Source organism: Rattus norvegicus, chromosome 11, assembly GCF_036323735.1.
Source record: "Rattus norvegicus strain BN/NHsdMcwi chromosome 11, GRCr8, whole genome shotgun sequence".
NCBI classification, from domain to species: domain Eukaryota; kingdom Metazoa; phylum Chordata; class Mammalia; order Rodentia; family Muridae; genus Rattus; species Rattus norvegicus.
In genome coordinates, this window is record NC_086029.1 from 75,301,734 (window position 1) to 75,317,079 (window position 15,346).

The 15,346-nt window shown below is 44.5% G+C and overlaps 1 protein-coding gene across 6 annotated transcripts in view; it reads right to left on the reverse strand.

Moving 5' to 3' along the window:
• Window positions 1–15,346, reverse strand: part of Igsf11 (immunoglobulin superfamily, member 11) — a 151,043-nt gene that overhangs the window by 63,028 nt on the left and 72,669 nt on the right. Inside the window, exon 1 of one of the 6 annotated variants that reach the window (XM_039088360.2) lies at window positions 6,059–15,039. The exons of the other annotated variants lie outside the window; for them this stretch is intronic. The gene's annotated coding sequence lies outside the window, so the exon portion shown is untranslated. Of the gene's footprint in view, window positions 1–6,058; window positions 15,040–15,346 lie in introns of those variants that run through there. 6 annotated transcript variants of the gene reach the window in all.

A 15,346-nucleotide genomic window follows, 5' to 3' on the forward strand; every position in this document is an offset into this window, starting at 1 on the left:
TTACAGTTGGCACAGAGGCAGCACTGTGAAAGCACACTGACTGATGACGGAGGGTGAGTGGCCCGCACTGCCATTTGTGAGACCAGAGTTGGACTGCCTGATGAGAAGACGACAGACAGACAAGTCTGCTCTTCTGGGCTGGAGTAATGGCTCAGCGGTTAGGAACATGTACTAGTCTTGCACAGGACCTGAGTTCAGTTCCCAGCAACCACAACAGGCAGCTCACAACTGCCTGTGATTCCAGTTTAGGCGGGATCTGACACCACTCTCTGGCCTCTGCAGGCACCCGTATACATGGGCGCACACACCCCACACCCCAAAACACCATTCACACACAAACACAAACATGCACACACACATACAAACATACCACACACAAAAAAACATACATGCACACCATACACACACAAAAAAACAGATACATACACACCTCATACACCAAACACACATACAAACATACTACACACAAAAAGCACATACACACACCACACACAAAAAACATATATACACAAATATACATGCACATACACACAGAGACCAAACATATATACATACATCACACACCAGATACATGCACGCACAAAAACACACACAAACATACAGACATGTACACACACAGACCACACATACAGACACCCATACAGGTACATATAAACACACACACAGACACACACACACACGCACACACACACACCTTTTTGAAAATAAAGAATTATATATTTGAATCAAAACGACAGAGAGAAAAATAATCAGGCAGATCATATGCTAAGGGGTCAGCATAGGCCTTTAATCTCGGCACTAGAAAGAGAAAGACAGGTGGATCTCTATGAGTTCAAGGCCAGAGAGCTCTACATGCAAAGCTCTAAGGCCACCCAGAGTCAAAGAGTAAGAGACTGCCTCAAACTAAATAAAGACTAGTGGAGTGAAGACTAGCCATCACTCTCAGTTCCTCACGCCTACCTCATCCTTCCATACACAGAATGTTTGTGCGGCTGATGGAGTCAGTCAAGTTCCCTACCCTTTGTGTAGGCTCTGCTCCCAGCATGCCTCTGGAGCTCACTGAGCTCTGCCGGCACAGGAGCGGGTGACAACAGTGCCACATTTAGAAGAGACAGCTACGCCCACTGGGTGCTGTAATCCTACCTCAGAGACAGGCTAAGAAAGGCAAGGATGAACAACAGGGTAAGCTACTTTCCACACTTAACCTTGGATGCTGGGGAGGGGATGCCCAAGCTCTGCTACCTCAGATTCACAGTGAGAGCCATCCCAAAAGGTTCCTAAACATACAGACATGCTACATAAGCCACACATCCTGGGCTGATAGCAAAAATATTCAAAAGACAAATGGATATACATAAACTCTTTCATGTCCATGCCCAAATAAGACCCTCATGACCTGAGAGAGAAAAAAGGAGTTCATCAAAGCCATGGTTACCAGCGACACCTGTGTTAAGCCTTTTCCCTAGTCTTCCTACATATTCTCTGTGACCACTGAAATACAACTTTGTAAGACGCTCCCACAACCTCTCTCAGGTTATTGATCCCCTGAAACAAGCCAGTTCACTTCCCAGGCTTACTTGCCAATCATCAATCCCACATTTCACAAATTAAAAATAAGCACAGCAAAGCTGCCTCCAAGCTCTCTCTGCCACAGGCCACCATCTGACACTGGCGGTCTCTGCACCAGCGTCTAGTGGCCAGTAACCACCCACTTAACAACTCTGGAGTCTTTCCTTGATTCTTAGGTCTCGGTAAATGATGACTTTAAAGTCTCCTTCTCCCAGAAATCCCTCCCAGCCACTCTTTCTCCAAGCAGGCTGTGAGTCTGCCTCTTGGATACAGTCCAAACAGACAGGTGAAGGGTAAGCCGAGGCGAGAATCAAAGTTACTCACTCTCTTTGTAAGAATGTTTCTGTTTTCTTTTGTGCACTGGCGAGCGGGTGCGGAAGATCAGGCAGAGAAACCCACTGAATATTCTTTCAGTCTCACAAGGACACAATACCCTTACTGTTACACCCGCAGACTGTTGTCAGGGTCATGGGGGAGTGCGGAATCGAATTTTGTTTTAGGAAAGCTTCTTAACCAGGAAGTGCAAAGGTGCCACAAATAAAGTTCATTGGCAGAATGAATGGTTCAAGATGTGAATTATTTGTAAAGGGCCACTTAAGATTTTAATATATATGACATATTGTATACCTTTATATGCAAATATATATTTATATTTCCTAGGCTATGACCTACTTCTTCAAGATGGATTTTGTGTTATTCTCAGGGGAAAAACAATGAAGAAGTGGGAGAGAAGATAAAGAATAAGATTCCTGTGTGCTGGAAACCTCTCAAGTTTCCAATCCTTCCTTCCTTCCCCTCCTGTTCTGCCTGCTTTAGGTCCCCAGGGATTAGACCAGCCAGAGAAACAACACAGGAACAGAAGACCCAGCCTCTCCCAAGTCGATGGAGAAGGAAACAACCGTACCACCCGGTCAACCAGGCAGGAAATTCGTTCTCCTTTAAACACTTAGACGAAGCACGGAATTCATCTTAAGGTATGTCAGGAAGCTGCCCTAATATTAGAACATTTTCACAATCAGAAGGAAAAGATCACATGACACACACAAATAACTCCTTCGTCCTTTCCATCACAGAGGCAGGACTGACTACAGATGTCAAACCTGTGATGCTCACATTGCAAACGTCTGTCTTCACCAGCACGGACCACAGTCTTAAACGGAGTACTTGCCCAGCTACCTATTTTTAAGTGACAGTTGAAAAATTAACACCATCAAAGCTTCCTAAAAATAGGGCAAATCGGCTTTGTTTTATTTGTTTAGAGCCATGCACAGAGCATCCGCCCACTGCCTGCTTCTTTCACTGCAGGAGTCATGGAGATGCAGTTACATAAAGGATGAAACAAAGAAAAAATTCATCCCATCACTGCTAACATATGCCCAAGGTAGTCAAGTTGGAAACAGAAAAAGATTTGCTTGCCTTATCATAGGAAGGAAGAGAAGGAGGGAGGGAGGGAGGGAGGGACGGAGGGGGGAGGGGGTATTGTCCTACTCTTTTCTTTCACAACAAATACTAAAGTCAGTTAGTCTCTCTCTCTCTCTCTCTCTCTCTCTCTCTCTCTCTCTCTCTCTCTCTCTCTCTCTCTCTCCAAATGGTTCCTCTCCCTCACACTGGAGACCAAGTCTTGGGCACACAGGCCTTTGGGAGACATTTCAGACCTGAGCTACAGCAGCAGCCATCTGGTGACAGGAGACAAATGAAGACAGGACCCAGCTGTGAAGCAGAGCTTCTAGTACTTGGTAGAACCACACTGAAGAACGCACACCCAGGAGTGTCCTGCAAAGAGCTTATGGGGAAAGATGCAGACAGAGGAACGGTGGCGGCAGCGCCAAGGAGTGTCTCTGCAGGCCTGCAGCGAAGCGCACCCTTGCTGTGACGGACACCTGTTTCTGTGAAACTAAACTTAGCATCTGTTTTGAGGCTCCCATTGCAATAACAAACTAACCAGGGTCATTTCAGTGTTTTTTTCCTTGTTCAAGGTTTGCTTTCAAACTCTACATCGGGGGATAGAGGAGAGTGTTGATACCCTTGGCCTTTATCCTAGGGGAAAAAAATGCAACTCTTCTGCCAAGGCCACATAGGTCCTGCTGTCACCCTGCACCTCTCCTGCAGCAAGCCTTCTGTGAGTCTCAGGACAGAACATGTGCATGCCCTTCTAACCACATAGGCATCTTCTTGAGTATCTCCCAGGTTACCCCGTCAGAGGACTCTGTAAATCTGGGCCTGGTCTCTCCAGCTACACAGCCACCTGCACTGCTCTCCAGCCATGGTGACTGGAGCACCTATCTTTATGTAAGCACTCCAACCTCTACTTTTCTGAGGGAAAGAAAAACCTTATCTAGACCCTGGGGATCCGTTCCTTTCACACCTGGAATGACACATAAAATTTTAGAGTCATGAAATCAACTCTTACGAGATGACTCACACTGTATTTACCTTTTCCTGAAAAAAAGTTAAAATCCCAAACACGAATAAATATAGCTCATGGCAGGGCAGAGCACTGGTGAGATCACCAGATGCTCCCACCTTAAGCCAAGCAGCTGGAAACAGGAGCGGAAGCAGAGGACAGCTAGGAGTGAAGACTGAACAGGTAAATTTACAGCCTCAAAAGGAAAACCTGGTGAAGGGAAAGGACATTGGATAGGTTCCGTGGTCTCTTACCCTTAAAATTGGCAAGACTGTCAGAGAATGGTTATGTTAAAGCTAATGTATTTCCAATATCATTTAGATCTATCCAAGGTGTTCAATCAAAATCGCCTAACCTTGTAATGTACACAAAGATAAACACCAGGAGAGTCCCAAGACCATGAAACAGAAAAAGAAGAACTCTGGTGTTCTGCTGTGGAACACGTTCTCAATAAAGCTGGGGTCGGGCTTGCTATTTGGAGTTTATTTCTGTGCATCCCACACGGCCAGAAATAAACAGCCAATGATTTCCATGGCACCTAAATACCAGGATCTGAGCGTGAGTTCCTCACATTCCCAGGGTCTAAAAACACATGGAAGAACGTGGCCTCTTTTTCAGTTTCTCAGTGTGCTTCTCCTGTGTTCAAACACCTACCAGAGCACTGAACATACTTAACTTCACCGTCTTCCAGCCTTGCTAACGTGCGTTTCATAAGAGAAAGAAAGGAATCACTAATCTGATTATTAGAAAACACTGTTCAATAGCTAGGGGTTGAGCAGTACCTTTAGTTATGACTGGCAGAGCAACACCAGCCTTATGCTTAAGAAACAAGTGTAAATGACAACACTTTCATATATGTAGCCCAGAGCCTCACTGGCATAAAAACTATGAGGTGTTCAATGGCCCCTGTGGAATGAATAAACACAGGTAATTTTTTTTTCTTTTCTTTTTTTCGGAGCTGGGGACCGAACCCAGCTTGTGCTTGCTAGGCAAGTGCTCTATCACTGAGCTAAATCCCCAACCCCAACACAGGTAATTTTAATAAGGAATCAGTACCTGTTAAGTGGGTTCCGTACAATGCAGTTCATACCATCAATGATCCAGAGTTGAAAGGAGCTCCATAAATTTGAGGATGTACAATATTAAGACATATGTCTGCAGGCTGGAGAGATGGAGTGGCAACTTAAGGACACTTGTTGCTCTTTGAGAAAACCAGGGTTTGGTTCCCAGCATACGTATGCCACCTAACAACCGTCTGTAACTCCAGTTCCAACGGATCTGATGCCCTCTTCTGGCTTGCCCGTGGGTATTGAGCACACAGGATGCACAGACATATACACAGGTTTACCCATACACATAAAATAAACAGATCTTTAAAAAACAAAAATGAAACAAAAGGACACACAGTCAAAGCCAGGAACATGGCTCTTGCTCTACCTCCTGGCCAGTTTTATGTCAATTTGACACAAGAGTCATTCTGAAAGGAGGAACCTCAGTAGGAAAAACGGTCCTACTGGACTGACCTACAGACACTGCTGGTACATTTCCTTGACAGATGACTGATGCGGGAGGATCTAGCTCCCTGTGGGTGGTGTCACCCGTGGGCTAATGGTCCCAAGAGTTGTACAGAAAGAGGCTGAGCGGCCCATGAGGAGCAGCCAGTGAGTGGTGTTGCTCTGTGACTGGACGCTGCATCAGTGACTGCCTTGATTTCTCTGGGTGACAGAAATGAAATAAAACCTTTCTTCCCCAACTTGCTTTTGGCCATGGTGTCTTATCACCGCACTAGAAAGCCTAATTAAACTAAGGCTCCATACGAACCTGGAGACTTCTGTTGGATCCCCAGGAATCAGGTAAAGGTAGAAGGCAAGAGACAACTCCATAAAGTTATCCCCTGACCCTACACAAGCATGCGAACTCGCACAAGCGTGCACGTCACACACACACACACACACACACACACACTAATTCCTTCTAACAGTAATATGCCTAACATACAGTGGGTATATAAACACTGTAATTTGTAAATAAAAGGAAGGAGGAGAGAAGGAAGAAAGGGGGGAAGACATCAGAAAGGTACTCCACCTGGCCCTTTCCACCGGCAATGTGGACTTCAGTTCCCTCTATTTGTAACGCATCTTTTTATTTCTGTTGTGGCTGCTTGTTCCCTGTCTCTCATCCCATGTTCTCTCTGTTCCTCTCACACTGAGCCATCTCTCCCTCAGCCACTGCCCCTCCCAGCAGGGAACAGAGCTTGTCACATGCGGAGAGAGGGGCCAGGCCTCTCTCCTGCCCACCAACATATGCCAACCCCAGCAGTGGCCTGGCACACATAAATGAGTCCTGATCTGAATAGAGCAGGGCATGGCCAGCCCAGAATTAACCGTTCTGTGTATAAGGCCTGGGCACCCGCCCAGCGGAGAAAGGCATTCAACACATTCAGGATAATTTCCCGAAAAACGAGCAAAAAGGGGGGAAAAAAAACAAACTGGCTTTCTCTGTCAAGAGCCTGAGTCAGGAATTTGGTGCCTTGGAATTGGTGACACCATGGCTTTGACAGAAGATGAAACAGAGGGGGTGAAATAAAGACCCCACTCATTTCTTTAACTGACTTGTCTCAGTTCCCAAAACCCTGGTGCCACAGCAACTTGACATTCAAAGCGAAGCAGGCCATCTTGGCCTCCAGGGCTCCTGTCTCCACAGACCGGTGCTTCAATCCCTAGCACTGAGCCTACTGCCAGCAATCCTGCGGTGTCCTGAAAGACCATTAAATAAAGCCGTGAGGGATGATAAGAGATAGGCACAATTGCTACTGTGATGCTAAGCTGGACCACAAAAGATACAGAACGCTGAGAATCATGGGCAACGTGGGGGAGGTGAGATTAATGGCATACGTAGAGAAACAAGACTAAACAAGGTATGTTTGGAAGACAGGGGTCGCTAGACTAGCTGGAAAGAGGTCTCATTCTCTGTAGGAGATAAAGTGGGTTGGACTCCTTCCAGGTCATCTTTTTTTTTTTTTTCTTTTTTCTTTTTTTCGGAGCTGGGGACTGAACCCAGGGCCTTGAGCTTGCTAGGCAAGCGCTCTACCACTGAGCTAAATCCCCAACCCCTTTCCAGGTCATCTTAATGTCAAGCAAAGGCCTGGCACTGGGGATAAACAATCCTTCAATGAGAGCATGTGGGTGACAGACACAAGGAGAGTGGGATTCCTCGCAAGCGCATTTGATGGCCAAGGGAGACTGAGCTGGAGACAAACAGCACAGTGGTTCAATACTCACAATGAGGGTGACCACTGACATACGGGTGGCTATGATGAAGTGAGGTCAGAGGAAGGAAGACCTGTCAATCCTCATGGTAAGCCCCTCCCAGGATGTGGACAGGTCCCAGTATCTTGGAGGACCTTGCAGCGGTTTTATAATCTAGCCTGAGGACCCCACAGAGCTTGCACACATGGGTGACTTCAGGACCTGATCTTGTTCCCTCTTCACCGTGAAAACCACATGACTGCCTTCCCCAGAAAGTTCTGCACACCTTTAATTTTGCCATTTCCTTTGATTTCTCCCTTTGCTGTTTTTTTTTTTTTAATCTGGGAGGGGTCTAATCTGAAACCAGGTTTGCACCATGAACACTGCTACACCACAACTGCCATTTTCTTTCTCTTTCCTTCGCCAGATATTTTTCTCTATGTCCTTTAGAGTCAAGCTCACTGAAATGTATGTTCCAAAACACAGAGTTACTATCATGATTAAAAAGATTTGCATTACATAACAACCATAATTACCTTTCCTTTCTGGACTTACATGCTTTTCTACATTTCTATCAGTTTACCTCAGAGATTAGGCCATTAATCTCCGGTGTCTCAAAGCAAGCCTTGAAATAGCTCAACCCCCTTTTCTAAGACCAATGTATGGCACAAGCCTCATCCTAATTACTCTAATTACGTGAAGAACTTAATGAGATCCAGCAGCAGATGGCTACAGATTAAGTTCCACAGAAAAGAAATTCTCCCCCATCGCCTCTTATTGAAGAAACTCTGCCTTGGAAGATCAAAATTAAATCATTTGTTCCCAATGCCAAACATAACTCTAAATATTACTCTGCCTTTCTATTTCCTTCAATAGTTATCTCTCTTTAAAAGTGAATTTATTCGTCTATGTAGGTTACGTTGCAAATGAAAGAGCTCTGTTTAATAGAAAAACAAAGCTAAATGCTCATGGGAAGTTATCAGCTTATACTACAGTGCATAGATTTCCACAAGCCTGTCCCAGCATCTCAGAAATGTGTCTGACCTATGAAATATGGAATTCTGGAAGGAACTTGAGTGTCACAACAAAAAAAAAGTATTTAAAACACTGCTAATCCATGCTTTATACACACACAAAACTAGAGTGCCAAACTTCAGTTCACCATTCTAATAACCATTGCTTCAATCTCTCAAAAGAATTCCATTTTTTTTTTCTTTGAAATGAGCTTGTCAGGGGCTGGAGAGAGGGCTCAGCAGTTAACAGAAAGTACTTGTTGCTCTTCCAGGGGGACTGGGTTCAGTTCCCAGAACCCATGGTGACCCACAACTTTACCTAACTCCAGGTCTGGCCTCCACTGGCACTTCCCTGTACACAGTTACATGCAGGCAAAACGCACACAAAATACATAAAAATAAAATAAAAAATAAGTCTTTTTAAAAATTATTTTGTGGGGCTGGAGATATGGCTCAGAGGTTAAGAGCACTGACTGCTCTCCCAGAGGCCCGGAGTTCAATTCCCAGCAACCACATGGTAGCTCACAATCATCTGTAATGGGATCTGAGGCCCTCTTCTGGTGTGTCTGAAGACAGTGGCAGTGTACTCACATGCGTTTTAAATAAATAAATAGGTGTGATAATGAACACCTGAAATTCTAGCACTTGGGAGGCTGAAGCAGAAGGGTCAAGAGTTCAAGGCCAGCCAGTCTTGGCTTTGTAGAGAAATCCAGACTCAAAAAAAGCTTGAGTCTGGCAACTGGCTTAAACCTTGAAACTATCTTTTCTGACTGTTTTAATAGTATTGTGCCTATTCTTTCTGATAAAATAACAAAGGCATGACCCCAAACTATTATCATCACATGCCCAGGACCCCCCTTTCTCCTGTCCCCTATTACCACAAAAGAGGCAAGCACCAGGCTGCCCTGCCCTGCAGCTAGAATGGATGCCTTATGTCCCATGTCACTGAAGAAGGAAGGATCCTTTCTCCTGCCACCAGAGACTAGAGATAGAAAGTAACTTTTCATACAAGTATGAGGTCAGTGAATACCGTGAGACCCGAGTATAGGTAATTATATGTAACCCTTCTTCCCCAAAGCTCTGCTCCTGCATCATTTCTAATATAATCTCCAACTAGGCTGTTAATGTGCCTCTGTACAAGAGACATGAAAATCCTGGGAGGCTCTGTTTCCTCCCGAGCCCTGCGCAAGGCAACACTCCAAGTTCAGTATCAGAAATTACCTGTCACAATCAGCACAGACAATGAGGAGTACTCTAAGAGGCAGGCTTCCTGTGTCCATTCTCTGGAGGAAGAGACAAACACTGAATTTTATCTGCTTCTCTGATGTAGAATTGCACGCGGTATTCATCATTCCAGGAAAACTCGGAGAATGGTCCTATAGCAGCATTTTCTTTAAAACAGCCATTATAGGAGCATGGACAGATGACACACAAGAAATGTGGCCACTGGGGCTGGGGATTTAGCTTAGTGGTAGAGCGCTTACCTAGGAAGCGCAAGGCCCTGGGTTCGGTCCCCAGCTCCGAAAAAAAAAAAAAAAAGAAATGTGGCCACTGTGATCACTTATGTTCTTTTTTGACATATTTGCCTGATTTATACATGAAGCTGGCCTGGCGTCAATTTCTAAGTCAGTCAGTTGCCGTAATACTTGGCTTACATTTTTTCTTAGACTTTATTTTATTTTTAAAGTTATTTATTTTATTTTATATGTAGTGGTGTTTTTGCCTGCATGTATGTCTGTATGAAGGTGTTGAGTCCCCTGGAACTAGAGTTACAACCAGTTGTGAGTTGCCATGTGGGTGCTGGGAATTGAACTCAGGACCTCTGGAAGAGCAGTCAGTGCTTTTAACCACTGAGCCATCTCTCCAGCCCAGTATTTCCTTACTCAGGGTCATAGTGTGTCAGTCTGAGAAGTGTGTGAATCATTAAAGTTTAAAAAGAGAAAAATGGGGTTGGGGATTTAGCTCAGTGGTAGAGCGCTTGCCTAGCAAGCGCAAGGCCCTGGGTTCAGTCCTCAGCTCTGGAAAAAAAAAAAAAGTAATTCTACTTGTACTAAGATAAAAAGAGAAAAACAACACTAGGAACATGTTCAGAAGTCAGATTTCCCTGTCCTGTGCTTAGCAAATACTTGAGAATTTGTATTCTAAGAATAGAAAGCACATATTAATTGCATGTGTCCATTAAGGGCGGGCAGGGACCCTGAGACAGTAACAGCATCTGTCACTAGCCAGGAATGGTCCTCAAGGATCACCTGACTGTGTTCAAGGAGGAGCCAGGACCTGCCTACCTCCTACTCTGCTATACTGAAGTCTTAGAATCGTATGCCCTCTCAGCACCTATCTTAAGTATGCCAAAATTCTCACACCAAAAGCAAGTCCAGTTCTCGGTCTCCTCCTGGCTGTACCTGTCATTAATCTAGATGTCTGCCTTACATACACCTTCCTCCCGGCACTGCCAGATACAACCACTTGGCAGGCTTCATGCCCTCCATGCCCACACAGCTCCTCAAGAATCCAGTCAATCTACAACCCAGTGAGTCTACATCTCAGTATGCGCTCTCCACAACTAATCAGGGATCTGTCCGTAAATAACACCCCTCCTCTCCTTACCTTCACTTACAGTCCCAGACAGAACAGGTGCATGGCCCTGATATCAACGGCAAGGAAACCAGGAAAACGTGGCTGTTGTACGGCCATTAGAGGAAAACGAGACTACAAGAACATATGGTATTCTCTCTGACCCACCCAGGTGCTTTACGCCTTGTGTGCACAGCAAGCTGTATAAGCATTAATGTCTTTACTGCAGCCCCTCCGTACAGTAAGTGTTATTGGTGTCTTCTTTTACAAATAAGGAAATTAAGACCCAAGGAGTTAAGCAACTCTCCTAAGTAATTAAGTGGCCTAGCTGAGAGTCAATTCAAGCAGCATGCTTCAGAATAGATGATACCACGCTGCTTCCCTAGTACAGAACACACAAGGCCTCACACAGTTAAGGAAACTGGCATTTCAAATATGGAGAGGGTCCTCCTATCAAAGAAAGATTTAGGTAAGTCTTGAGTCATGAGACCACAAAATAAGAAATAGACAGAAAAATCTAAGTGAAGGAGAGTATTTTTAGCGAGCTCAGCTCTGGTAGATGTTACTACTCTAGATATAGAAATCAGAAAGCAGAGTCACAGGGAAGAAGTAACCCCACACAGCTGGGACTGAACCCCAAGCCTATCTCGCCTCAGACTCTCGGCAACAGTCAACCATAGCTTACTGTTGCTCCAGACACAGACCTGAGTCCCTAAGTCACCTACTTGAGGATAACTCCGTTATACTCATTCATTTGTTTTGTGACTAGGCTTAATTTGGGCTGTAAAGCTTCCATATTTAGCTGAGATCCAAAAACTATCTGTTCCTTTAACAGTCAAAGCTGCGGGAAATTAAGATGTTAACTGTGAGAGAAGATGGCTGATTGCAAGGCAAGAAAAATATACAGGCGTACCAGACGTAACTGGGTTGAAAGAGGAGTAGTGATTAGACCTAAAATACATTTTTAACTTAGCAGACACGAGAAATAAAAAAGAGGACTCAGCAAGTCAAAGCATTTGCCACCATGTTTTAACCACCTAACTCTGACCCCCTGCATCCACACGGGTGAAGGAGAGAGAGAACCAAGTCTCATATATTGTCCTCTGACTTCCATATACACACCATGGCACATGTGTGTGCATGCATGCCCACACATACACACACACACAAACACACACACACACACACACACAGACACTCACGTGGGAGGGTGGGAGGGAGATGGGAAGAAGGAAGGAATGACAGGTGAAGCCATGGCTTCCATGGTGGCCTGGTTTCTCCATTTATACCCAAACTGAACATGTCGGGGAGGGAGCCACTGATGCTCACAGGTGTTGAGGTCTGGTCTACTGCTGTGAACTATAATAAGGCTAAGTTCTGCACCAGGAAGGTCTGGTTGCCTATGAGTGAATTCTCACGTTTACCAGCTTTTGTTGTGCAAACCTTGCTCCTTAATTTAACACTACTGGCTAAGTTAAAAATGGTTACAGCCAATTACTGGAGGGACTAGAGGTAGGTGGGTTTTGAGTTACCTGCTTGGGGGTTGCATAAAGAGAGGGAGAGAAAAGGACACAGAGAGCACAGAGAGAAGGGGAAGCCACCATGAGAGGAGATGGACCATGAGCCCATGGCCAGGAGAAACATCAAGTATTTGGGGTACACCGCTGGGGAGAGAGCCAGGCCAGCAGTTAGAAAAGTAGCTTAGGGGTTACCCCCTAGTAATTGTCAAAACCAAATGAAATAACTATAGTCTAAGTCGCATTCATTCATAAGTTAGACAGGGATAAGTATGAATTGGTTCAGCTACAGATAACATATTTTTTAATTCCCGTGTAGACTATTAAGCATTAGAATGTGAGCATCAAGAATGCAATTTGCACTTGCAGTCTCCATCTGAGCCCGGACTTAAAGCTCTCCCACAGTCCTTCAGACCCAAAATCTGCCCGCAGAGAGCTGATCTGCCAGGAGAGCTCTCACTCCTAAGCCCACAGGTGGGACCCCACTTTCTTTCTACTGGTTGTCCAAGAAAAGACCCACTGGGAGCACCCTCGGGAGCTTCAGGGTGGCCTAGGACAGGACACTTCTGGCCTCCATCTGTGTGCAGAGCTAGGGCAGGCCCACAGTCCTTCAGACCCAAAACCTGCCCACACAGAGCTGGTCTCCCAGGAGTGTTCTCATTCCTAAGATCACAGGCTCACAGACTCACAGGCCCATAGGAGGGACAAGCTCCAGTCAGAGTCAGCAAGACCAACTAACATAAAAGATAACCTGATGGCGAGAAGCAAGTACAAGAACCTAAGCAACAGAAACCAAGACTACTTGGCACCATCAGAACCCAATTCTCCCACATAGCAAATACTGGATACCCCAACACACCGGAAAAGCAAGATTTGGATTTAAAATCCCATCTCATGATGATGATAGAGGACTTTAAGAAGGACATAAATAACTCCCTTAAAGAAATACAGGAGAGCACAGGGAAACAAGCAGAAGCCCTTAAAGAGGAAAGATAAAAATCTCTTAAAGAGTTACAGAAAAAAAAAAAAAACCTAACAAATTTTTAGATTTCCAGGATCTAAAAATGGAAATGGATACAATAAAGAAATCACAAAGGAAGACAACCCTGGAGATAGAAAACCTAGGAAAGAGATCAAGAGTCATAAACAAAAGCATCACAAACAGAAGACAAGAGGTTGAAGAAGAGAATCTTGGGGGCAGAAGATAAAATAGAAAACACTGACATGACCATCAAAGAAAATGAAAGAATGGACAAGCTCCTAACCCCAAACACCCAGGAAGTCCAGGACACAGTGAGAAGACCAAAGCTAAGGATAGCAGGTATAAAAGAAAACAAAGATTCCCAACTTAAAGGGCCAGTAAATATCTTCAACAAAATTATACAAGAAAACTTCCCTAACCTAAAGAAAGAGATGGCCATGAACATACAAGAAGCCTACAGAACTCCAAAGAGATTGGACCAGAAAAGAAATTCCTCCCATCACATAATAGTCAAAACAACAAATGCACAAAACAAAGAAAGATTATTAAAAGCAGTAAGAAAAAAGGGTCAAATAACATATAATGGCAGACCTATAAGAATTACACCAGACTACAACCATTCTGGAAATCAGTCTGGAGGTTCCTCAGAAAATTGGACATTGAACTGCCTGAGGATCCAGCTATACCTCTCTTGGGCATATACCCAAAAGATGCCCCAACATATAAAAAAGACACGTGCTCCACTATGTTCATAGCAGCCTTATTTATAATAGCCAGAAGCTGGAAAGAACCCAGATGCCCGTCAACAGAGGAATGGATACAGAAAATGTGGTACATCTACACAATGGAATATTACTCAGCTATCAAAAACAATGACTTTATGAAATTCGTAGGCAAATGGTTGGAACTGGAAAATATCATCCTGACTGAGGTAACCCAATCACAGAAAAACACACATGGTATGCACTCATTGATAAGTGGCTATTATCTCAAATGCTTGAATTACCCTAGATGCCTAGAACAAATGAAACTCAAGACGGATGATCAAAATGTGAATGCTTCACTCCTTCTTTAAAAGGGGAACAAGAATACCCTTGGCAGGGAAGAGAGAGGCAAAGATTAAAACAGAGACTGAAGGAACACCCATTCAGAGCCTGTCCCACATGTGGCCCATATATATACAGCCACCCATATAGACAAGATGGATGAAGCAAAGAAGTGCAGACCGACAGGAGCCGGATGTAGATCGCTCCTGAGAGACACAGCCAGAATACAACAAATACAGAGGCGAATGCCAGCAGCAAACCACTGAACTGAGAACGGGACCCCCGTTGAAGGAATCAGAGAAAGAACTGGAAGAGCTTGAAGGGGCTCGAGACCCCATATGTACAACAATGCCAAGCAACCAGAGCTTCCAGGGACTAAGCCACTACCTAAAGTCTATACATGGACTGACCGTGGACTCTGACCTCATAGGTAGAAATGAATATCCTAGTAAGAGCACCAGTGGAAGGGGAAGCCCTGGGTCCTGCTAAGACTGAACCCCCAGTGAACTAGACTGTTGGGGGGAGGGCAGCAATGGGGGGAGGATGGGGAGGGGAAAACCCATAAAGAAGGGGGGGGGAGGGATAGGGGGATGTTTGCCCCGAAACCGGGAAAGGGAATAACACTCGAAATGTAAATAAGAAATACTCAAGTTAATTAAAAAAAAAAAAATCAAAAAAAAAAAAAAAAGAGTTGCCTCGGTCATGGTCTCTTCACAGCAATGAAGATTCTTTGGGCACTGTGTGCTTGTGATGCACACACATACATGTACATAAAATTAAAATAAGTATTTCCTTAAAAGAGTATACTTATGAAAACACTAACGAGAAATAAAGACTTTATCATAAAAAAAAGAATTACACCAGACTTCTCAACAGAGATTATGAAAGAAAGCTAGATCTTAAGAGAACACAAATGCAAGCCCAGGTTACTGTCCAGCAAAACCCACAATTACCATAGATGGAGAAACCAAAAATTCCATGACAAACCTAAAT